Here is a 27,864-nt window from a genome sequence, read left to right as displayed (position 1 = left end):
AGTACATCCATACGGTACCAAACCACACCAAAACACTACAATACCGTACGAGTCCTTCGTTACGGTACCAAACCACACCAAAACTGTGCAATACCGTACGAGTACATCCATACGGTACCAAACCACACCAAAACGGTGCAATACCGTACGAGTACATCCATACGGTACCAAACCACACCAAAATGGTACAATACCTTACGAGTCCTTCGTTACGGTACCAAACCACACCAAAACTGTGCAATACCGTACGAGTACATCCATACGGTACCAAACCACACCAAAAGGGTGCAATACCGTACGAGTACATCCATACGGTACCAAACAACAACAAAACGGTGCAATACCGAACGAGTACATCCATACGGTACCAACCATACGGTACCAAACCATACCAAAACGATACAATACCTGACGAGTCCTTCCTTACGGTACCAAACCACACCAAAACGGTGCAATACCGCACGAGTACATCCATATGGTACCAAACCACACCAAAACGGTACAATACCTTACGAGTCCTTCGTTACGGTACCAAACCACAACCAAACGGTTCAATACCGTACGAGTACATCCATACGGTACCAAACCACACCAAAACGGTACAATACCTTACGAGTCCTTCGTTACAGTACCAAACCACAACAAAACGGTGCAATACCGTACGAGTGCATCCATATGGTACCAAACCACACAAAAACGGTACAATACCCTACGAGTCCTGCGTTACGGTACCAAACCACACCAAAACTGTGCAATACCGTACGAGTCCATCCATACGGTACCAAACCACACCAAAACGGTGCAATACCGTACGAGTACATCCATACGGTACCAAACCACACCAAAACGGTGCAATACCGTACGAGTACATCCATACGGTACCAAACCACAACAAAACGGTGCAATACCGTACGAGTACATCCATACGGTACCAAACCACACCAAAACGGTACAATACCTTACGAGTCCTTCGTTACGGTACCAAACCACAACAAAACGGTGCAATACCGGACGAGTACATCCATACGGTACCAAACCACACAAAAACGTTACAATACCTTACGAGTCCTTCGTTACTGTACCAAACCAAACCAAATCGGTGCAATACCGCACGAGTACATCCATACGGTACCAAACAACACCAAAACGGTACAATACCTTACGAGTCCTTCGTTACGGTACCAAACCACACCAAAACGGTACAATACCTTACGAGTCCTTTGTTACGGTACCAAACCACACCAAAACGGTGCAATACCGTACGAGTACATCCATACGGTACCAAACCACACCAAAACGGTACAATACCTTACGAGTCCTTCGTTACGGTACCAAACCACACCAAAACGGTGCAATACCGCACGAGTACATCCATACGGTACCAAACCACACCAAAACGGTACAATACCTTACGAGTCCTTCGTTACGGTACCAAACCACACCAAAACTGTGCAATACCGTACTAGTACATCCATACGGTACCAAACCACACCAAAATGGTGCAATACCGTACGAGTACATCCATACGGTACCAAACCACACCAAAACGGTGCAATACCGTACGAGTACATCCATACGGTACCAAACCACACCAAAACACTACAATACCGTACGAGTCCTTCGTTACGGTACCAAACCACACCAAAACTGTGCAATACCGTACGAATACATCCATACGGTACCAAACCACACCAAAACGGTGCAATACCGTACGAGTACATCCATACGGTACCAAACCACACCAAAACGGTACAATACCTTACGAGTCCTTCGTTACGGTACCAAACCACACCAAAACTGTGCAATACCGTACGAGTACATCCATACGGTACCAAACCACACCAAAAGGGTGCAATACCGTACGAGTACATCCATACGGTACCAAACCACACGAAAACGGTGCAATACCGTACGAGTACATCCATACGGTACCAAACTACACCAAAACGGTACAATACCTTACGAGTCCTTCGTTACGGTACCAAACCACACCAAAACTGTGCAATACCGTACGAGTACATCCATACGGTACCAAACCACACCAAAACGGTGCAATACCGTACGAGTACATCCATACGGTACCAAACCACAACAAAACGGTGCAATACCGTACGAGTACATCCATACGGTACCAACCATACGGTACCAAACCATACCAAAACGATACAATACCTGACGAGTCCTTCGTTACGGTACCAAACCACACCAAAACGGTGCAATACCGCACGAGTACATCCATATGGTACCAAACCACACCAAAACGGTACAATACCTTACGAGTCCTTCGTTACGGTACCAAACCACAACAAAACGGTGCAATACCGTACGAGTACATCCATACGGTACCAAACCACACCAAAATGGTACAATACCTTACGAGTCCTTCGTTACGGTACCAAACCACACCAAAACGGTGCAATACCGCACGAGTACATCCATACGGTACCAAACCACACAAAAACGGTACAATACCCTACGAGTCCTTCGTTACGGTACCAAACCACACCAAAACTGTGCAATACCGTACGAGTCCATCCATACGGTACCAAACCACACCAAAAGGTGCAATACCGTACGAGTACATCCATACGGTACCAAACCACACCAAAACGTTGCAATACCGTACGAGTACATCCATACGGTACCAAATCACACCAAAACGGTGCAATACCGTACGAGTACATCCATACGGTACCAAACCAGAACAAAACGGTGCAATACCGTACGAGTACATCCATACGGTACCAAACCACACCAAAACGGTACAATACCTTACGAGTCCTTCTTTACGGTACCGAACCACAACAAAACGGTGCAATACCGGACGAGTACATCCATACGGTACCAAACCACACCAAAACGGTACAATACCTTACGAGTCCTTCGTTACGGTACCAAACCACACCAAAACTGTGCAATACCGTACGAGTACATCCATACGGTACCAAACCACACCAAAAGGGTGCAATACCGTACGAGTACATCCATACGGTACCAAACCACACCAAAACGGTGCAATACCGTACGAGTACATCCATACGGTACCAAACTACACCAAAACGGTACAATACCTTACGAGTCCTTCGTTACGGTACCAAACCACACCAAAACTGTGCAATACCGTACGAGTACATCCATACGGTACCAAACCACACCAAAAGGGTGCAATACCGTACGAGTACATCCATACGGTACCAAACCACACCAAAACGGTGCAATACCGTACGAGTACATCAATACGGTACCAAACCACAACAAAACGGTGCAATACCGTACGAGTACATCCATACGGTACCAACCATACGGTACCAAACCATACCAAAACGATACAATACCTGACGAGTCCTTCGTTACGGTACCAAACCACACCAAAACGGTGCAATACCGCACGAGTACATCCATATGGTACCAAACAACACCAAAACGGTACAATACCTTACGAGTCCTTCGTTACGGTACCAAACCACAACAAAACGGTGCAATACCGTACGAGTACATCCATACGGTACCAAACCACACCAAAATGGTACAATACCTTACGAGTCCTTCGTTACGGTACCAAACCACACCAAAACGGTGCAATACCGCACGAGTGCATCCATACGGTACCAAACCACACAAAAACGGTACAATACCCTACGAGTCCTTCGTTACGGTACCAAACCACACCAAAACTGTGCAATACCGTACGAGTCCATCCATACGGTACCAAACCACACCAAAAGGTGCAATACCGTACGAGTACATCCATACGGTACCAAACCACACCAAAACGTTGCAATACCGTACGAGTACATCCATACGGTACCAAACCACACCAAAACGGTGCAATACCGTACGAGTACATCCATACGGTACCAAACCAGAACAAAACGGTGCAATACCGTACGAGTACATCCATACGGTACCAAACCACACCAAAACGGTACAATACCTTACGAGTCCTTCTTTACGGTACCGAACCACAACAAAACGGTGCAATACCGGACGAGTACATCCATACGGTACCAAACCACACCAAAACGGTACAATACCTTACGAGTCCTTCGTTACTGTACCAAACCAAACCAAAACGGTGCAATACCGCTCGAGTACATCCATACGGTACAAAACCACACCAAAACGGTACAATACCTTACGAGTCCTTCGTTACGGAACCAAACCACACCAAAACGGTACAATACCTTACGAGTCCTTCGTTACGGTACCAAACCACACCAAAACGGTGCAATACCGTACGAGTACATCCATACGGTACCAAACAACGCCAAAACGGTATAATACCTTACGAGTCCTTCGTTACGGTACCAAACCACACCAAAACGGTGCAATACCGCACGAGTACATCCATACGGTACCAAACCACACCAAAACGGTACAATACCTTACGAGTCCTTCGTTACGGTACCAAACCACACCAAAACTGTGCAATACCGTATGAGTACATCCATACGGTACCAAACCACACCAAAACGGTGCAATACCGTACGAGTACATCCATACGGTACCAAACCACACCAAAACGGTACAATACTTTACGAGTCCTTCGTTACGGTACCAAACCACACCAAAACTGTGCAATACCGTACGAGTACATCCATACGGTACTAAACCACACCAAAAGGGTGCAATACCGTAAGAGTACATCCATACGGTACCAAACCGCACCAAAACGGTGCAATACCGCACGAGTACATCCATACGGTACCAAACCACAACAAAACGGTGCAATACCGTACGAGTACATCCATACGGTACCAAACCACACCAAAACGGTACAATACCTTACGAGTCCTTCGTTACGGTACCAAACCACACCAAAACTGTGCAATACCGTACGAGTACATCCATACGGTACCAAACCACACCAAAACGGTGCAATACCGTACGAGTACATCCATACGGTACCAAACCACACCAAAACGGTACAATACCTTACGAGTCCTTCGTTACGGTACCAAACCACACCAAAACTGTGCAATACCGTACGAGTACATCCATACGGTACCAAACCACACCAAAAGGTGCAATACCGTACGAGTACATCCATACGATACAAACCACAACAAAACGGTGCAATACCGTACGAGTACATCCATACGGTACCAAACCACACCAAAACGATACAATACCTGACGAGTCCTTCGTTACGGTACCAAACCACACCAAAACAATGCAATACCGCACGGGTACATCCATATGGTACCAAACCACACCAAAACGGTACAATACCTTACGAGTCCTTCGTTACGGTACCAAACCACAACCAAACGGTGCAATACCGTACGAGTACATCCATACGGTACCAAACCACACCAAAACGGTACAATACCTTACGAGTCCTTCGTTACGGTACCAAACCACAACAAAACGGTTCAATACCGTACGAGTGCATCCATACGGTACCAAACCACACAAAAACGGTACAATACCCTACGAGTCCTTCGTTACGGTACTAAACCACACCAAAACTGTGCAATACCGTACGAGTCCATCCATACGGTACCAAACCACACCAAAAGGTGCAATACCGTACGAGTACATCCATACGGTACCAAACCACACCAAAACGGTGCAATACCGTACGAGTACATCCATACGGTACGAAACCACACCAAAACGGTGCAATACCGTACGAGTACATCCATACGGTACCAAACCACAACAAAACGGTGCAATACCGTACGAGTACATCCCTACGGTACCAAACCACACCAAAACGGTACAATACCTTACGAGTCCTTCGTTACGGTACCAAACCACAACAAAACGGTGCAATACCGGACGAGTACATCCATACGGTACCAAACCACACCAAAACCGTACAATACCTTACGAGTCCTTCGTTACTGTACCAATCCAAACCAAAACGGTGCAATACCGCACGAGTACATCCATACGGTACCAAACCACACCAAAACGGTACAATACCTTACGAGTCCTTCGTTACTGTACCAAACCAAACCAAAACGGTGCAATACCGCTCGAGTACATCCATACGGTACCAAACCACACCAAAACGGTACAATACCTTACGAGTCCTTCGTTACGGAACCAAACCACACCAAAACGGTACAATACCTTACGAGTCCTTTGTTACGGTACCAAACCACACCAAAACGGTGCAATACCGTACGAGTACATCCATACGGTACCAAACCACGCCAAAACGGTATAATACCTTACGAGTCCTTCGTTACGGTACCAAACCACACCAAAACGGTGCAATACCGCACGAGTACATCCATACGGTACCAAACCACACCAAAACGGTACAATACCTTACGAGTCCTTCGTTACGGTACCAAACCACACCAAAACTGTGCAATACCGTATGAGTACATCCATACGGTACCAAACCACACCAAAACGGTGCAATACCGTACGAGTACATCCATACGGTACCAAACCACACCAAAACGGTACAATACTTTACGAGTCCTTCGTTACGGTACCAAACCACACCAAAACTGTGCAATACTGTACGAGTACATCCATACGGTACCAAACCACACCAAAACGGTACAATACCTTACGAGTCCTTCGTTACGGTACCAAACCACACCAAAACTGTGCAATACCGTATGAGTACATCCATACGGTACCAAACCACACCAAAACGGTGCAATACCGTACGAGTACATCCATACGGTACCAAACCACACCAAAACGGTACAATACTTTACGAGTCCTTCGTTACGGTACCAAACCACACCAAAACTGTGCAATACTGTACGAGTACATCCATACGGTACCAAACCACACCAAAACGGTACAATACCTTACGAGTCCTTCGTTACGGTACCAAACCACACCAAAACGGTGCAATACCGTACGAGTACATCCATACGGTACCAAACCACGCCAAAACGGTATAATACCTTACGAGTCCTTCGTTACGGTACCAAACCACACCAAAACGGTGCAATACCGCACGAGTACATCCATACGGTACCAAACCACACCAAAACGGTACAATACCTTACGAGTCCTTCGTTACGGTACCAAACCACACCAAAACTGTGCAATACCGTATGAGTACATCCATACGGTACCAAACCACACCAAAACGGTGCAATACCGTACGAGTACATCCATACGGTACCAAACCACACCAAAACGGTACAATACTTTACGAGTCCTTCGTTACGGTACCAAACCACAACCAAACGGTGCAATACCGTACGAGTACATCCATACGGTACCAAACCACACCAAAACGGTACAATACCTTACGAGCCCTTCGTTACGGTACCAAACCACACCAAAACGGTGCAATACCGCACGAGTACATCCATACGGTACCAAACCACACCAAAACGGTACAATACCTTACAAGTCCTTTCTTACGGTACCAAACCACAACAAAACGGTGCAATACCGTACGAGTGCATCCATACGGTACCAAACCACACAAAAACGGTACAATACCCTACGAGTCCTTCGTTACGGTACTAAACCACACCAAAACTGTGCAATACCGTACGAGTCCATCCATACGGTACCAAACCACACCAAAAGGTGCAATACCGTACGAGTCCATCCATACGGTACCAAACCACACCAAAACGGTGCAATACCGTACGAGTACATCCATACGGTACCAAACCACACCAAAACGGTGCAATACCGTACGAGTACATCCATACGGTACCAAACCACACCAAAACGGTGCAATACCGTACGAGTACATCCATACGGTACCAAACCACAACAAAACGGTGCAATACCGTACGAGTACATCCCTACGGTACCAAACCACACCAAAACGGTACAATACCATACGAGTCCTTCGTTACGGTACCAAACCACAACAAAACGGTGCAATACCGGACGAGTACATCCATACGGTACCAAACCACACCAAAACGGTACAATACCTTACGAGTCCTTCGTTACTGTACCAATCCAAACCAAAACGGTGCAATACCGCACGAGTACATCCATACGGTACCAAACCACACCAAAACGGTACAATACCTTACGAGTCCTTCGTTACGGTACCAAACCACACCAAAACGGTACAATACCTTACGAGTCCTTCGTTACGGTACCAAACCACACCAAAACGGTGCAATACCGGACGAGTACATCCATACGGTACCAAACCACACCAAAACGGTACAATACCTTACGAGTCCTTCGTTACGGTACCAAACCACACCAAAACGGTGCAATACCGCACGAGTACATCCATACGGTACCAAACCACACCAAAACGGTACAATACCTTACGAGTCCTTTGTTACGGTACCAAACCACACCAAAACGGTGCAATACCGTACGAGTACATCCATACGGTACCAAACCACACCAAAACGGTACAATACCTTACGAGTCCTTCGTTACGGTACCAAACCACACTAAAACGGTGCAATACCGCACGAGTACATCCATACGGTACCAAACCACACCAAAACGGTACAATACCTTACGAGTCCTTCGTTACGGTACCAAACCACACCAAAACTGTGCAATACCGTACTAGTACATCCATACGGTACCAAACCACACCAAAATGGTGCAATACCGTACGAGTACATCCGTACGGTACCAAACCATACCAAAACGGTACAATACCTTACGAGTCCTTCGTTACGGTACCAAACCACACCAAAACTGTGCAATACCGTACGAGTACATCCATACGGTACCAAACCACACCAAAAGGGTGCAATACCGTACGAGTAAATCCATACGGTACCAAACCACACCAAAACGGTGCAATACCGCACGAGTACATCCATACGGTACCAAACCACAACAAAACGGTGCAATACCGTACGAGTACATCCATACGGTACCACACCACACCAAAACGGTGCAATACCGTACGAGTACATCCATACGGTACCAAACCACAACAAAACGGTGCAATACCGTACGAGTACATCCATACGGTACCAAACCACAACAAAATGGTGCAATACCATACGAGTACATCCATACGGTACCAAACCACACCAAAACTGTACAATACCTTACGAGTCCTTCGTTACGGTACCAAACAACAACAAAACGGTGCAATACCGTTCGAGTACATCCATATGGTACCAAACCACACCAAAACGGTACAATACCTGATGAGTCCTTCGTTACGGTACCAAAGCACACCAAAACGGTGCAATACCGCACGAGTACATCCACACGGTACCAAACCACACCAAAACGGTACAATACCTTACGAGTCCTTCGTTACGGTACCAAACCACACCAAAACTGTGCAATACCGTACGAGTACATCCATACGGTACCAAACCACAACAAAACGGTGCAATACCGTACGAGTACATCCATACGGTACCAAACCACACCAAAACGGTGCAATACCGTACGAGTACATCCATACGGTACCAAACCACAACAAAACGGTGCAATACCGTACGAGTACATCCCTACGGTACCAAACCACACCAAAACGGTACAATACCTTACGAGTCCTTCGTTACGGTACCAAACCACAACAAAACGGTGCAATACCGGACGAGTACATCCATACGGTACCAAACCACACCAAAACGGTACAATACCTTACGAGTCCTTCGTTACTGTACCAATCCAAACCAAAACGGTGCAATACCGCAAGAGTACATCCATACGGTACCAAACCACACCAAAACGGTACAATACCTTACGAGTCCTTCGTTACGGTACCAAACCACACCAAAACGGTACAATACCTTACGAGTCCTTCGTTACGGTACCAAACCACACCAAAACGGTGCAATACCGTACGAGTACATCCATACGGTACCAAACCACACCAAAACGGTGCAATACCGTACGAGTACATCCATACGGTACCAAACCACAACAAAACGGTGCAATACCGTACGAGTACATCCCTACGGTACCAAACCACACCAAAACGGTACAATACCTTACGAGTCCTTCGTTACAGTACCAAACCACACCAAAACGGTACAATACCTTACGAGTCCTTCGTTACGGTACCAAACCACACCAAAACTGTGCAATACCGTACGAGTACATCCATACGGTACCAAACAACACCAAAAGGGTGCAATACCGTACGAGTAAATCCATACGGTACCAAACCACACCAAAACGGTGCAATACCGCACGAGTACATCCATACGGTACCAAACCACAACAAAACGGTGCAATACCGTACGAGTACATCCATACGGTACCACACCACACCAAAACGGTGCAATACCGTACGAGTACATCCATACGGTACCAAACCACAACAAAACGGTGCAATACCGTACGAGTACATCCATACGGTACCAAACCACAACAAAATGGTGCAATACCATACGAGTACATCCATACGGTACCAAACCACACCAAAACTGTACAATACCTTACGAGTCCTTCGTTACGGTACCAAACAACAACAAAACGGTGCAATACCGTTCGAGTACATCCATATGGTACCAAACCACACCAAAACGGTACAATACCTGATGAGTCCATCGTTACGGTACCAAAGCACACCAAAACGGTGCAATACCGCACGAGTACATCCACACGGTACCAAACCACACCAAAACGGTACAATACCTTACGAGTCCTTCGTTACGGTACCAAACCACACCAAAACTGTGCAATACCGTACGAGTACATCCATACGGTACCAAACCACAACAAAACGGTGCAATACCGTACGAGTACATCCATACGGTACCAAACCACACCAAAACGGTGCAATACCGTACGAGTACATCCATACGGTACCAAACCACAACAAAACGGTGCAATACCGTACGAGTACATCCCTACGGTACCAAACCACACCAAAACGGTACAATACCTTACGAGTCCTTCGTTACGGTACCAAACCACAACAAAACGGTGCAATACCGGACGAGTACATCCATACGGTACCAAACCACAACAAAATGGTGCAATACCATACGAGTACATCCATACGGTACCAAACCACACCAAAACTGTACAATACCTTACGAGTCCTTCGTTACGGTACCAAACAACAACAAAACGGTGCAATACCGTTCGAGTACATCCATATGGTACCAAACCACACCAAAACGGTACAATACCTGATGAGTCCATCGTTACGGTACCAAAGCACACCAAAACGGTGCAATACCGCACGAGTACATCCACACGGTACCAAACCACACCAAAACGGTACAATACCTTACGAGTCCTTCGTTACGGTACCAAACCACACCAAAACTGTGCAATACCGTACGAGTACATCCATACGGTACCAAACCACAACAAAACGGTGCAATACCGTACGAGTGCATCCATACGGTACCAAACCACACCAAAACGGTGCAATACCGTACGAGTACATCCATACGGTACCAAACCACAACAAAACGGTGCAATACCGTACGAGTACATCCCTACGGTACCAAACCACACCAAAACGGTACAATACCTTACGAGTCCTTCGTTACGGTACCAAACCACAACAAAACGGTGCAATACCGGACGAGTACATCCATACGGTACCAAACCACACCAAAACGGTACAATACCTTACGAGTCCTTCGTTACGGTACCAAACCACACCAAAACTGTGCAATACCGTATGAGTACATCCATACGGTACCAAACCACACCAAAACGGTGCAATACCGTACGAGTACATCCATACGGTACCAAACCACACCAAAACGGTACAATACTTTACGAGTCCTTCGTTACGGTACCAAACCACAACCAAACGGTGCAATACCGTACGAGTACATCCATACGGTACCAAACCACACCAAAACGGTACAATACCTTACGAGCCCTTCGTTACGGTACCAAACCACACCAAAACGGTGCAATACCGCACGAGTACATCCATACGGTACCAAACCACACCAAAACGGTACAATACCTTACAAGTCCTTTCTTACGGTACCAAACCACAACAAAACGGTGCAATACCGTACGAGTGCATCCATACGGTACCAAACCACACAAAAACGGTACAATACCCTACGAGTCCTTCGTTACGGTACTAAACCACACCAAAACTGTGCAATACCGTACGAGTCCATCCATACGGTACCAAACCACACCAAAAGGTGCAATACCGTACGAGTCCATCCATACGGTACCAAACCACACCAAAACGGTGCAATACCGTACGAGTACATCCATACGGTACCAAACCACACCAAAACGGTGCAATACCGTACGAGTACATCCATACGGTACCAAACCACACCAAAACGGTGCAATACCGTACGAGTACATCCATACGGTACCAAACCACAACAAAACGGTGCAATACCGTACGAGTACATCCCTACGGTACCAAACCACACCAAAACGGTACAATACCATACGAGTCCTTCGTTACGGTACCAAACCACAACAAAACGGTGCAATACCGGACGAGTACATCCATACGGTACCAAACCACACCAAAACGGTACAATACCTTACGAGTCCTTCGTTACTGTACCAATCCAAACCAAAACGGTGCAATACCGCACGAGTACATCCATACGGTACCAAACCACACCAAAACGGTACAATACCTTACGAGTCCTTCGTTACGGTACCAAACCACACCAAAACGGTACAATACCTTACGAGTCCTTCGTTACGGTACCAAACCACACCAAAACGGTGCAATACCGGACGAGTACATCCATACGGTACCAAACCACACCAAAACGGTACAATACCTTACGAGTCCTTCGTTACGGTACCAAACCACACCAAAACGGTGCAATACCGCACGAGTACATCCATACGGTACCAAACCACACCAAAACGGTACAATACCTTACGAGTCCTTTGTTACGGTACCAAACCACACCAAAACGGTGCAATACCGTACGAGTACATCCATACGGTACCAAACCACACCAAAACGGTACAATACCTTACGAGTCCTTCGTTACGGTACCAAACCACACTAAAACGGTGCAATACCGCACGAGTACATCCATACGGTACCAAACCACACCAAAACGGTACAATACCTTACGAGTCCTTCGTTACGGTACCAAACCACACCAAAACTGTGCAATACCGTACTAGTACATCCATACGGTACCAAACCACACCAAAATGGTGCAATACCGTACGAGTACATCCGTACGGTACCAAACCATACCAAAACGGTACAATACCTTACGAGTCCTTCGTTACGGTACCAAACCACACCAAAACTGTGCAATACCGTACGAGTACATCCATACGGTACCAAACCACACCAAAAGGGTGCAATACCGTACGAGTAAATCCATACGGTACCAAACCACACCAAAACGGTGCAATACCGCACGAGTACATCCATACGGTACCAAACCACAACAAAACGGTGCAATACCGTACGAGTACATCCATACGGTACCACACCACACCAAAACGGTGCAATACCGTACGAGTACATCCATACGGTACCAAACCACAACAAAACGGTGCAATACCGTACGAGTACATCCATACGGTACCAAACCACAACAAAATCGTGCAATACCATACGAGTACATCCATACGGTACCAAACCACACCAAAACTGTACAATACCTTACGAGTCCTTCGTTACGGTACCAAACAACAACAAAACGGTGCAATACCGTTCGAGTACATCCATATGGTACCAAACCACACCAAAACGGTACAATACCTGATGAGTCCTTCGTTACGGTACCAAAGCACACCAAAACGGTGCAATACCGCACGAGTACATCCACACGGTACCAAACCACACCAAAACGGTACAATACCTTACGAGTCCTTCGTTACGGTACCAAACCACACCAAAACTGTGCAATACCGTACGAGTACATCCATACGGTACCAAACCACAACAAAACGGTGCAATACCGTACGAGTACATCCATACGGTACCAAACCACACCAAAACGGTGCAATACCGTACGAGTACATCCATACGGTACCAAACCACAACAAAACGGTGCAATACCGTACGAGTACATCCCTACGGTACCAAACCACACCAAAACGGTACAATACCTTACGAGTCCTTCGTTACGGTACCAAACCACAACAAAACGGTGCAATACCGGACGAGTACATCCATACGGTACCAAACCACACCAAAACGGTACAATACCTTACGAGTCCTTCGTTACTGTACCAATCCAAACCAAAACGGTGCAATACCGCAAGAGTACATCCATACGGTACCAAACCACACCAAAACGGTACAATACCTTACGAGTCCTTCGTTACGGTACCAAACCACACCAAAACGGTACAATACCTTACGAGTCCTTCGTTACGGTACCAAACCACACCAAAACGGTGCAATACCGTACGAGTACATCCATACGGTACCAAACCACACCAAAACGGTGCAATACCGTACGAGTACATCCATACGGTACCAAACCACAACAAAACGGTGCAATACCGTACGAGTACATCCCTACGGTACCAAACCACACCAAAACGGTACAATACCTTACGAGTCCTTCGTTACAGTACCAAACCACACCAAAACGGTACAATACCTTACGAGTCCTTCGTTACGGTACCAAACCACACCAAAACTGTGCAATACCGTACGAGTACATCCATACGGTACCAAACCACACCAAAAGGGTGCAATACCGTACGAGTAAATCCATACGGTACCAAACCACACCAAAACGGTGCAATACCGCACGAGTACATCCATACGGTACCAAACCACAACAAAACGGTGCAATACCGTACGAGTACATCCATACGGTACCACACCACACCAAAACGGTGCAATACCGTACGAGTACATCCATACGGTACCAAACCACAACAAAACGGTGCAATACCGTACGAGTACATCCATACGGTACCAAACCACAACAAAATGGTGCAATACCATACGAGTACATCCATACGGTACCAAACCACACCAAAACTGTACAATACCTTACGAGTCCTTCGTTACGGTACCAAACAACAACAAAACGGTGCAATACCGTTCGAGTACATCCATATGGTACCAAACCACACCAAAACGGTACAATACCTGATGAGTCCATCGTTACGGTACCAAAGCACACCAAAACGGTGCAATACCGCACGAGTACATCCACACGGTACCAAACCACACCAAAACGGTACAATACCTTACGAGTCCTTCGTTACGGTACCAAACCACACCAAAACTGTGCAATACCGTACGAGTACATCCATACGGTACCAAACCACAACAAAACGGTGCAATACCGTACGAGTACATCCATACGGTACCAAACCACACCAAAACGGTGCAATACCGTACGAGTACATCCATACGGTACCAAACCACAACAAAACGGTGCAATACCGTACGAGTACATCCCTACGGTACCAAACCACACCAAAACGGTACAATACCTTACGAGTCCTTCGTTACGGTACCAAACCACAACAAAACGGTGCAATACCGGACGAGTACATCCATACGGTACCAAACCACAACAAAATGGTGCAATACCATACGAGTACATCCATACGGTACCAAACCACACCAAAACTGTACAATACCTTACGAGTCCTTCGTTACGGTACCAAACAACAACAAAACGGTGCAATACCGTTCGAGTACATCCATATGGTACCAAACCACACCAAAACGGTACAATACCTGATGAGTCCATCGTTACGGTACCAAAGCACACCAAAACGGTGCAATACCGCACGAGTACATCCACACGGTACCAAACCACACCAAAACGGTACAATACCTTACGAGTCCTTCGTTACGGTACCAAACCACACCAAAACTGTGCAATACCGTACGAGTACATCCATACGGTACCAAACCACAACAAAACGGTGCAATACCGTACGAGTACATCCATACGGTACCAAACCACACCAAAACGGTGCAATACCGTACGAGTACATCCATACGGTACCAAACCACAACAAAACGGTGCAATACCGTACGAGTACATCCCTACGGTACCAAACCACACCAAAACGGTACAATACCTTACGAGTCCTTCGTTACGGTACCAAACCACAACAAAACGGTGCAATACCGGACGAGTACATCCATACGGTACCAAACCACACCAAAACGGTACAATACCTTACGAGTCCTTCGTTACTGTACCAATCCAAACCAAAACGGTGCAATACCGCAAGAGTACATCCATACGGTACCAAACCACACCAAAACGGTACAATACCTTACGAGTCCTTCGTTACGGTACCAAACCACACCAAAACGGTACAATACCTTACGAGTCCTTCGTTACGGTACCAAACCACACCAAAACGGTGCAATACCGGACGAGTACATCCATACGGTACCAAACCACACCAAAACGGTACAATACCTTACGAGTCCTTCGTTACGGTACCAAACCACACCAAAACGGTGCAATACCGCACAAGTACATCCATACGGTACCAAACCACACCAAAACGGTACAATACCTTACGAGTCCTTCGTTACGGTACCAAACCACACCAAAACTGTGCAATACCGTACGAGTACATCCATACGGTACCAAACCACACCAAAACGGTGCAATACCGTACGAGTACATCCATACGGTACCAAACCACACCAAAACGGTACAATACCTTACGAGTCCTTCGTTACGGTACCAAACCAGACCAAAACTGTGCAATACCGTACGAGTACATCCATACGGTACCAAACCACACCAAAAGGGTGCAATACCGTACGAGTACATCCATACGGCACCAAACCACACCAAAACGGTGCAATACCGCACGAGTACATCCATACGGTACCAAACCACAACAAAACGGTGCAATACCGGACGAGTACATCCATACGGTACCAAACCACACCAAAACGGTGCAATACCTGATGAGTCCTTCGTTACGGTACCAAAGCACACCAAAACGGTGCAATACCGCACGAGTACATCCATACGGTACCAAACCACACCAAAACGGTACAATACCATACGAGTCCTTCGTTACGGTACCAAACCACACCAAAACGGTGCAATACCACACGAGTACATCCATACGGTACCAAACCACACAGAAACGGTACAATACCTTACGAGTCCTTCGTTACGGTACCAAACCACACCAAAACGGTACAATACCTTACGAGTCCTTCGTTACGGTACCAAACCACACCAAAACGGTGCAATACCGGACGAGTACATCCATACGGTACCAAACCACACCAAAAAGGTACAATACCTTACGAGTCCTTCGTTACGGTACCAAACCACTCCAAAACTGTGCAATACCGTACGAGTACATCCATACGGTACCAAACCACACCAAAAGGGTGCAATACCGTACGAGTACATCCATACGGCACCAAACCACACCAAAACGGTGCAATACCGCACGAGTACATCCATACGGTACCAAACCACAACAAAACGGTGCAATACCGGACGAGTACATCCATACGGTACCAAACCACACCAAAACGGTGCAATACCTGATGAGTCCTTCGTTACGGTACCAAAGCACACCAAAACGGTGCAATACCGCACGAGTACATCCATACGGTACCAAACCACACCAAAACGGTACAATACCATACGAGTCCTTCGTTACGGTACCAAACCACACCAAAACGGTGCAATACTGTACGAGTACATCCATACGGTACCAAACCACACCAAAACAGTACAATACCTTACGAGTCCTTCGTTATTGTACCGAACCACACCAAAACGGTGCAATACCGCACGAGTACATCCATACGGTACCAAACCACACCAAAACGGTACAATACCATACGAGTCCTTCGTTACGGTACCAAACCACACCAAAACGGTGCAATACTGTACGAGTACATCCATACGGTACCAAACCACACCAAAACGGTACAATACCTTACGAGTCCTTCGTTACTGTACCAATCCAAACCAAAACGGTGCAATACCGCACGAGTACATCCATACGGTACCAAACCACACCAAAACGGTACAATACCTTACGAGTCCTTCGTTACGGTACCAAACCACACCAAAACTGTGCAATACCGTACGAGTACATCCATACGGTACGAAACCACACCAAAACGGTGCAATACCGTACGAGTACATCCATACGGTACCAAACCACACCAAAACGGTACAATACCTTACGAGTCCTTCGTTACGGTACCAAACCACTCCAAAACTGTGCAATACCGTACGAGTACATCCATACGGTACCAAACCACACCAAAAGGGTGCAATACCGTACGAGTACATCCATACGGCACCAAACCACACCAAAACGGTGCAATACCGCACGAGTACATCCATACGGTACCAAACCACAACAAAACGGTGCAATACCGGACGAGTACATCCATACGGTACCAAACCACACCAAAACGGTGCAATACCTGATGAGTCCTTCGTTACGGTACCAAAGCACACCAAAACGGTGCAATACCGCACGAGTACATCCATACGGTACCAAACCACACCAAAACGGTACAATACCATACGAATCCTTCGTTACGGTACCAAACCACACCAAAACGGTGCAATACTGTACGAGTACATCCATACGGTACAAAACCACACCAAAACAGTACAATACCTTACGAGTCCTTCGTTATTGTACCGAACCACACCAAAACGGTGCAATACCGCACGAGTACATCCATACGGTACCAAACCACACCAAAACGGTACAATACCATACGAGTCCTTCGTTACGGTACCAAACCACAACAAAACGGTGCAATACCGGACGAGTACATCCATACGGTACCAAACCACACCAAAACGGTACAATACCTTACGAGTCCTTCGTTACTGTACCAAACCACACCAAAACGGTGCAATACTGTACGAGTACATCCATACGGTACCAAACCACACCAAAACGGTACAATACCTTACGAGTCCTTCGTTACTGTACCAATCCAAACCAAAACGGTGCAATACCGCAAGAGTACATCCATACGGTACCAAACCACACCAAAACGGTACAATACCTTACGAGTCCTTCGTTACGGTACCAAACCACACCAAAACGGTACAATACCTTACGAGTCCTTCGTTACGGTACCAAACCACACCAAAACGGTGCAATACCGGACGAGTACATCCATACGGTACCAAACCACACCAAAACGGTACAATACCTTACGAGTCCTTCGTTACGGTACCAAACCACTCCAAAACTGTGCAATACCGTACGAGTACATCCATACGGTACCAAACCACACCAAAAGGGTGCAATACCGTACGAGTACATCCATACGGCACCAAACCACACCAAAACGGTGCAATACCGCACGAGTACATCCATACGGTACCAAACCACAACAAAACGGTGCAATACCGGACGAGTACATCCATACGGTACCAAACCACACCAAAACGGTGCAATACCTGATGAGTCCTTCGTTACGGTACCAAAGCACACCAAAACGGTGCAATACCGCACGAGTACATCCATACGGTACCAAACCACACCAAAACGGTACAATACCATACGAGTCCTTCGTTACGGTACCAAACCACACCAAAACGGTGCAATACTGTACGAGTACATCCATACGGTACCAAACCACACCAAAACAGTACAATACCTTACGAGTCCTTCGTTATTGTACCGAACCACACCAAAACGGTGCAATACCGCACGAGTACATCCATACGGTACCAAACCACACCAAAACGGTACAATACCTTACGAGTCCTTCGTTACGGTACCAAACCACAACAAAACGGTGCAATACCGGACGAGTACATCCATACGGTACCAAACCACACCAAAACGGTACAATACCTTACGAGTCCTTCGTTACTGTACCAATCCAAACCAAAACGGTGCAATACCGCACGAGTACATCCATACGGTACCAAACCACACCAAAACGGTACAATACCTTACGAGTCCTTCGTTACGGTACCAAACCACACCAAAACGGTACAATACCTTACGAGTCCTTCGTTACGGTACCAAACCACACCAAAACGGTGCAATACCGGACGAGTACATCCATACGGTACCAAACCACACCAAAACGGTACAATACCTTACGAGTCCTTCGTTACGGTACCAAACCACACCAAAACGGTGCAATACCACACGAGTACATCCATACGGTACCAAACCACACCAAAACGGTACAATACCTTACGAGTCCTTCGTTACGGTACCAAACCACACCAAAACTGTGCAATACCGTACGAGTACATCCATATGGTACCAAACCACACCAAAACGGTGCAATACCGTACCAGTACATCCATACGGTACCAAACCACACCAAAACGGTACAATACCTTACGAGTCCTTCGTTACGGTACCAAACCACACCAAAACGGTACAATACCTTACGAGTCCTTCGTTACGGTACCAAACCACACCAAAACGGTGCAATACCGGACGAGTACATCCATACGGTACCAAACCACACCAAAACGGTACAATACCTTACGAGTCCTTCGTTACGGTACCAAACCACTCCAAAACTGTGCAATACCGTACGAGTACATCCATACGGTACCAAACCACACCAAAAGGGTGCAATACCGTACGAGTACATCCATACGGCACCAAACCACACCAAAACGGTGCAATACCGCACGAGTACATCCATACGGTACCAAACCACAACAAAACGGTGCAATACCGGACGAGTACATCCATACGGTACCAAACCACACCAAAACGGTGCAATACCTGATGAGTCCTTCGTTACGGTACCAAAGCACACCAAAACGGTGCAATACCGCACGAGTACATCCATACGGTACCAAACCACACCAAAACGGTACAATACCATACGAGTCCTTCGTTACGGTACCAAACCACACCAAAACGGTGCAATACTGTACGAGTACATCCATACGGTACCAAACCACACCAAAACAGTACAATACCTTACGAGTCCTTCGTTATTGTACCGAACCACACCAAAACGGTGCAATACCGCACGAGTACATCCATACGGTACCAAACCACACCAAAACGGTACAATACCTTACGAGTCCTTCGTTACGGTACCAAACCACAACAAAACGGTGCAATACCGGACGAGTACATCCATACGGTACCAAACCACACCAAAACGGTACAATACCTTACGAGTCCTTCGTTACTGTACCAATCCAAACCAAAACGGTGCAATACCGCACGAGTACATCCATACGGTACCAAACCACACCAAAACGGTACAATACCTTACGAGTCCTTCGTTACGGTACCAAACCACACCAAAACGGTACAATACCTTACGAGTCCTTCGTTACGGTACCAAACCACACCAAAACGGTGCAATACCGGACGAGTACATCCATACGGTACCAAACCACACCAAAACGGTACAATACCTTACGAGTCCTTCGTTACGGTACCAAACCACACCAAAACGGTGCAATACCGCACGAGTACATCCATACGGTACCAAACCACACCAAAACGGTACAATACCTTACGAGTCCTTCGTTACGGTACCAAACCACACCAAAACTGTGCAATACCGTAAGAGTACATCCATACGGTACCAAACCACACCAAAACGGTACAATACCTTACGAGTCCTTCGTTACGGTACCAAACCACACCAAAACAGTGCAATACCGCACGAGTACATCCATACGGTACCAAACCACACCAAAACGGTACAATACCTTACGAGTCCTTCGTTACGGTACCAAACCACACCAAAACTGTGCAATACCGTACGAGTACATCCATACGGTACCAAACCACACCAAAACGGTGCAATACCGTACGAGTACATCCATACGGTATCAAACCACAACAAAACGGTGCAATACCGTACGAGTACATCCATACGGTACCAAACCACACCAAAACGGTGCAATACCGTACGAGTACATCCATACGGTACCAAACCACAACAAAACGGTGCAATACCGTACGAGTACATCCATACGGTACCAAACCACACCAAAACGGTACAATACCTTACGAGTCCTTCGTTAAGGTACCAAACAACAACAAAACGGTGCAATACCGTTCGAGTACATCCATACGGTACCAAACCACACCAAAACGGTACAATACCTGATGAGTCCTTCGTTACGGTACCAAAGCACACCAAAACGGTGCAATACCGCACGAGTACATCCATACGGTACCAAACCACACCAAAACGGTACAATACCTTACGGGTCCTTCGTTACGGTACCAAACCACACCAAAACTGTGCAATACCGTACGAGTACATCCATACGGTACCAAACCACAACAAAACGGTGCAATACCGGACGAGTACATCCATACGGTACCAAACCACACCAAAACGGTGCAATACCTGATGAGTCCTTCGTTACGGTACCAAAGCACACCAAAACGGTGCAATACCGCACGAGTACATCCATACGGTACCAAACCACAACAAAATGGTACAATACCATACGAGTCCTTGGTTACGGTACGAAACCACACCAAAACTGTGCAATACCGTACGAGTACATCCATACGGTACCAAACCACACCAAAACGGTGCAATACCGTACGAGTACATCCATACGGTACCAAACCACACCAAAACGGTACAATACCTTACGAGTCCTTCGTTACGGTACCAAACCACACCAAAACTGTGCAATACCATACGAGTACATACATACGGTACCAAACCACACCAAAAGGGTGCAATACCGTACGAGTACATCCATACGGTACCAAACCACACCAAAACGGTGCAATACCGTACGAGTACATCCATACGGTATCAAACCACAACTAAACGGTGCAATACCGTACGAGTACATCCATACGGTACCAAACCACACCAAAACGGTGCAATACCGTACGAGTACATCCATACGGTACCAAACCACAACAAAACGGTGCAATACCGTACGAGTACATCCATACGGTACCAAACCACACCAAAACGGTACAATACCATACGAGTCCTTCGTTACGGTACCAAACAACAACAAAACGGTGCAATACCGTTCGAGTACATCCATACGGTACCAAACCACACCAAAACGGTACAATACCTGATGAGTCCTTCGTTACGGTACCAAAGCACCCCAAAACGGTGCAATACCGCACGAGTACATCCATACGGTACCAAACCACACCAAAACGGTACAATACCTTACGAGTCCTTCGTTACGGTACCAAACAACACCAAAACTGTGCAATACCGTACGAGTACATCCATACGGTACCAAACCACACCAAAACGGTGCAATACCGTACGAGTACATCCATACGGTACCAAACCACACCAAAACGGTACAATACCTTACGAGTCCTTCGTTACGGTACCCAACAACAACAAAACGGTGCAATACCGTTCGACTACATCCATACGGTACCAAACCACACCAAAAGGGTGCAATACCTGATGAGTCCTTCGTTACGGTACCAAACCACACCAAAACGGTGCAATACCGCACGAGTACATCCATACGGTACCAAACCACACCAAAACGGTACAATACCTTACGAGTCCTTCGTTACGGTACCAAACCACACCAAAACGGTGCAATACCATACGAGTACATCCATACGGTACAAAACCACACAAAAACGGTACAATACCTTACGAGTACATCCATACGGTACCAAACCACACCAAAACGGTGCAATACCGTACGAGTACATCCATACGGTACCAAACCACACGGTACCAAACCACACCAAAACGGTGCAATACCGTAAGAGTACATCCATACGGTACCAAACCACAACAAAACGGAGCAGTACCGTACGAGTGCATCCATACGGTACCAAACCACACCAAAACGGTACAATACCTGACGAGTCCTTCGTTACGGTACCAAACCACACCAAAACTGTGCAATACCGTACGAGTACATCCATACGGTACCAAACCACACCAAAATGGTGCAATACCGCACGAGTACATCCATACGGTACCAAACCACACCAAAACGGTGCAATACCGTACGAGTACATCCATACGGTACCAAACCACAACAAAACGGTGCAATACCGTACGAGTACATCCATACGGTACCAAACCACACCAAAACGGTACAATAACTTACGAGTACATCCATACGGTACAAAACCACACCAAAACGGTGCAATACCGTACGAGTACATCCATACTGTACCAAACCACACCAAAACGGTGCAATACCGTACGAGTACATCCATACGGTACCAAACAACAACAAAACGGTGCAATACCGTACGAGTACATCCATACGGTACCAAACCAAACCAAAACGGTACAATACCTTACGAGTCCTTCATTACGGTACCAAACCACACCAAAACGGTGCAATACCGCACGAGTACATCCATACGGTACCAAACCACACCAAAACGGCACAATACCTTGCGAGTCCTTCGTTACGGTACCAAACCACACCAAAACGGTGCAATACCGCACGAGTACATCCATACGGTACCAAACCACACCAAAACGGTACAATACCTTACGAGTCCTTCGTTACGGTACCAAACCACACCAAAACGGTACAATACCTTACGAGTGCTTCGTTACGGTACCAAACCACACCAAAACGGGGAAATACCTTTCGAGTACATCCATAGGGTACCAAACAACACCAAAACGGTACAATACCTTACGAGTCTTTTCCGTTACGGTACCAAACCACACCAAAACGGTGTAATACCGCACGAGTACATCCATACGGTGCCAAACCACACCAAAACGGTACAATACCTTACGAGTCCTTCGTTACGGTACCAAACCACACCAAAACTGTGCAATACCGTACGAGTACATCCATACGATACCAAACCACACCAAAACGGTGCAATACGGTACGAGTACATCCATACGGTACGAAACCACACCAAAACGGTACAATACCTTACGAGTCCTTCGTTACGGTACCGAACCACACCAAAACTGTGCAATACCGTATGAGTACATCCATACGGTACCAAACCACACCAAAACGGTGCAATACCGTACGAGTACATCCATACGGTACCAAACCATACCAAAACAGTGCAATACCGTACGAGTACATCCAAACGGTACCAAACCACAACAAAAGGGTGCAATACCGTACGAGTACATCCATACGGTACCAAACCACACCAAAACGGTACAATACCTTACGAGTCCTTCGTTACGGTACCAAACCACACCAAAACGGTGCAATACCATACGAGTACATCCATACGGTACAAAACCACACCAAAACGGTACAATACCTTATGAGTACATCCATACGGTACCAAACCACACCAAATCGGTGCAATACCGTACGAGTACATCCATACGGTACCAAACCACAACAAAACGGAACAATACCGTACGAGTACATCCATACGGTACCAAACCACACCAAAACGGTACAATAACTTACGAGTACATCCATACGGTACAAAACCACACCAAAACGGTGCAATACCGTACGAGTACATCCATACTGTACCAAACCACACCAAAACGGTGCAATACCGTACGAGTACATCCATACGGTACCAAACAACAACAAAACGGTGCAATACCGTACGAGTACATCCATACGGTACCAAACCACACCAAAACGGTACAATACCTTACGAGTCCTTCATTACGGTACCAAACCACACCAAAACGGTGCAATACCGCACGAGTACATCCATACGGTACCAAACCACACCAAAACGGCACAATACCTTGCGAGTCCTTCGTTACGGTACCAAACCACACCAAAACGGTGCAATACCGTACGAGTACATCCATACGGTACCAAACCATACCAAAACAGTGCAATACCGTACGAGTACATCCAAACGGTACCAAACCACAACAAAAGGGTGCAATACCGTACGAGTACATCCATACGGTACCAAACCACACCAAAACGGTACAATACCTTACGAGTCCTTCGTTACGGTACCAAACCACACCAAAACGGTGCAATACCATACGAGTACATCCATACGGTACAAAACCACACCAAAACGGTACAATACCTTATGAGTACATCCATACGGTACCAAACCACACCAAATCGGTGCAATACCGTACGAGTACATCCATACGGTACCAAACCACAACAAAACGGAACAATACCGTACGAGTACATCCATACGGTACCAAACCACACCAAAACGGTACAATAACTTACGAGTACATCCATACGGTACAAAACCACACCAAAACGGTGCAATACCGTACGAGTACATCCATACTGTACCAAACCACACCAAAACGGTGCAATACCGTACGAGTACATCCATACGGTACCAAACAACAACAAAACGGTGCAATACCGTACGAGTACATCCATACGGTACCAAACCACACCAAAACGGTACAATACCTTACGAGTCCTTCATTACGGTACCAAACCACACCAAAACGGTGCAATACCGCACGAGTACATCCATACGGTACCAAACCACACCAAAACGGCACAATACCTTGCGAGTCCTTCGTTACGGTACCAAACCACACCAAAACGGTACAATACCTTACGAGTCCTTCGTTACGGTACCAAACCACACCAAAACGGTACAATACCTTACGAGTGCTTCGTTACGGTACCAAACCACACCAAAACGGGGAAATACCTTTCGAGTACATCCATAGGGTACCAAACAACACCAAAACGGTACAATACCTTACGAGTCATTTCCGTTACGGTACCAAACCACACCAAAACGGTGTAATACCGCACGAGTACATCCATACGGTGCCAAACCACACCAAAACGGTACAATACCTTACGAGTCCTTCGTTACGGTACCAAACCACACCAAAACTGTGCAATACCGTACGAGTACATCCATACGATACCAAACCACACCAAAACGGTGCAATACTGTACGAGTACATCCATACGGTACGAAACCACACCAAAACGGTACAATACCTTACGAGTCCTTCGTTACGGTACCGAACCACACCAAAACTGTGCAATACCGTACGAGTACATCCATACGGTACCAAACCACACCAAAACGGTGCAATACCGTACGAGTACATCCATACGGTACCAAACCATACCAAAACAGTGCAATACCGTACGAGTACATCCAAACGGTACCAAACCACAACAAAAGGGTGCAATACCGTACGAGTACATCCATACGGTACCAAACCACACCAAAACGGTACAATACCTTACGAGTCCTTCGTTACGGTACCAAACCACACCAAAACGGTGCAATACCGTACGAGTACATCCTTACGGTACCAAACCACACAAAAACGGTGCAATACTGTACGAGTACATCCATACGGTACCAAACCACAACAAAACGGTGCAATACCGTACGAGTACATCCATACGGTACCAAACCACACCAAAACGGTGCAATACCGTACGAGTACATCCATACGGTACGAAACCACACCAAAACGGTCCAATACCTTACGAGTCCTTCGTTACGGTACCAAACCACACCAAAACTGTGCAATACTGTACGAGTAAATCCATACGGTACCAAACCACAACAAAACGGTGCAATACCGTACGAGTACATCCATACGGTACCAAACCACACCAAAACGGTACAATACCTTACGAGTCCTTCGTTACGGTACCAAACCACACCAAAATGGTGCAATACCGCACGAGTACATCGATACGGTACCAAACCACACCAAAATGGTACAATACCTTACGAGTCCTTCGTTACGGTACCAAACCACACCAAAACGGTGCAATACCGTACGAGTACATCAATACGGTAGCAAACCACACCAAAACGGTACAATACCTTACGAGTCCTTCGTTACGGTACCGAACCACACCAAAACGGTGCAATACCGCACGAGTACATCCATACGGTACCAAACAACACCAAAACGGTACAATACCTTACGAGTCCTTCGTTACGGTACCAAACCTCACCAAAACTGTGCAATACCGTACGAGTACATCCATACAGTACCAAACCACACAAAAACCGTGCAATGCCGTACGAGTACATCCATACGGTACCAAACAACAACAAAACGGTGCAATACCGTACGAGTACATCCATACGGTACCAAACCACACCAAAACGGTACAATACCTTACGAGTCCTTCGTTACGGTACCAAACCACACCAAAACGGAGCAATACCGCACGAGTACATCCA

This window comes from Rhododendron vialii, chromosome 1a (genome assembly GCF_030253575.1).
Source record: "Rhododendron vialii isolate Sample 1 chromosome 1a, ASM3025357v1".
In the NCBI taxonomy this organism is placed as follows: Eukaryota; Viridiplantae; Streptophyta; class Magnoliopsida; order Ericales; family Ericaceae; genus Rhododendron; species Rhododendron vialii.
The sequence above is the reverse complement of the archived record's forward strand: the minus strand, read 5'-3'. Positions refer to the sequence as shown.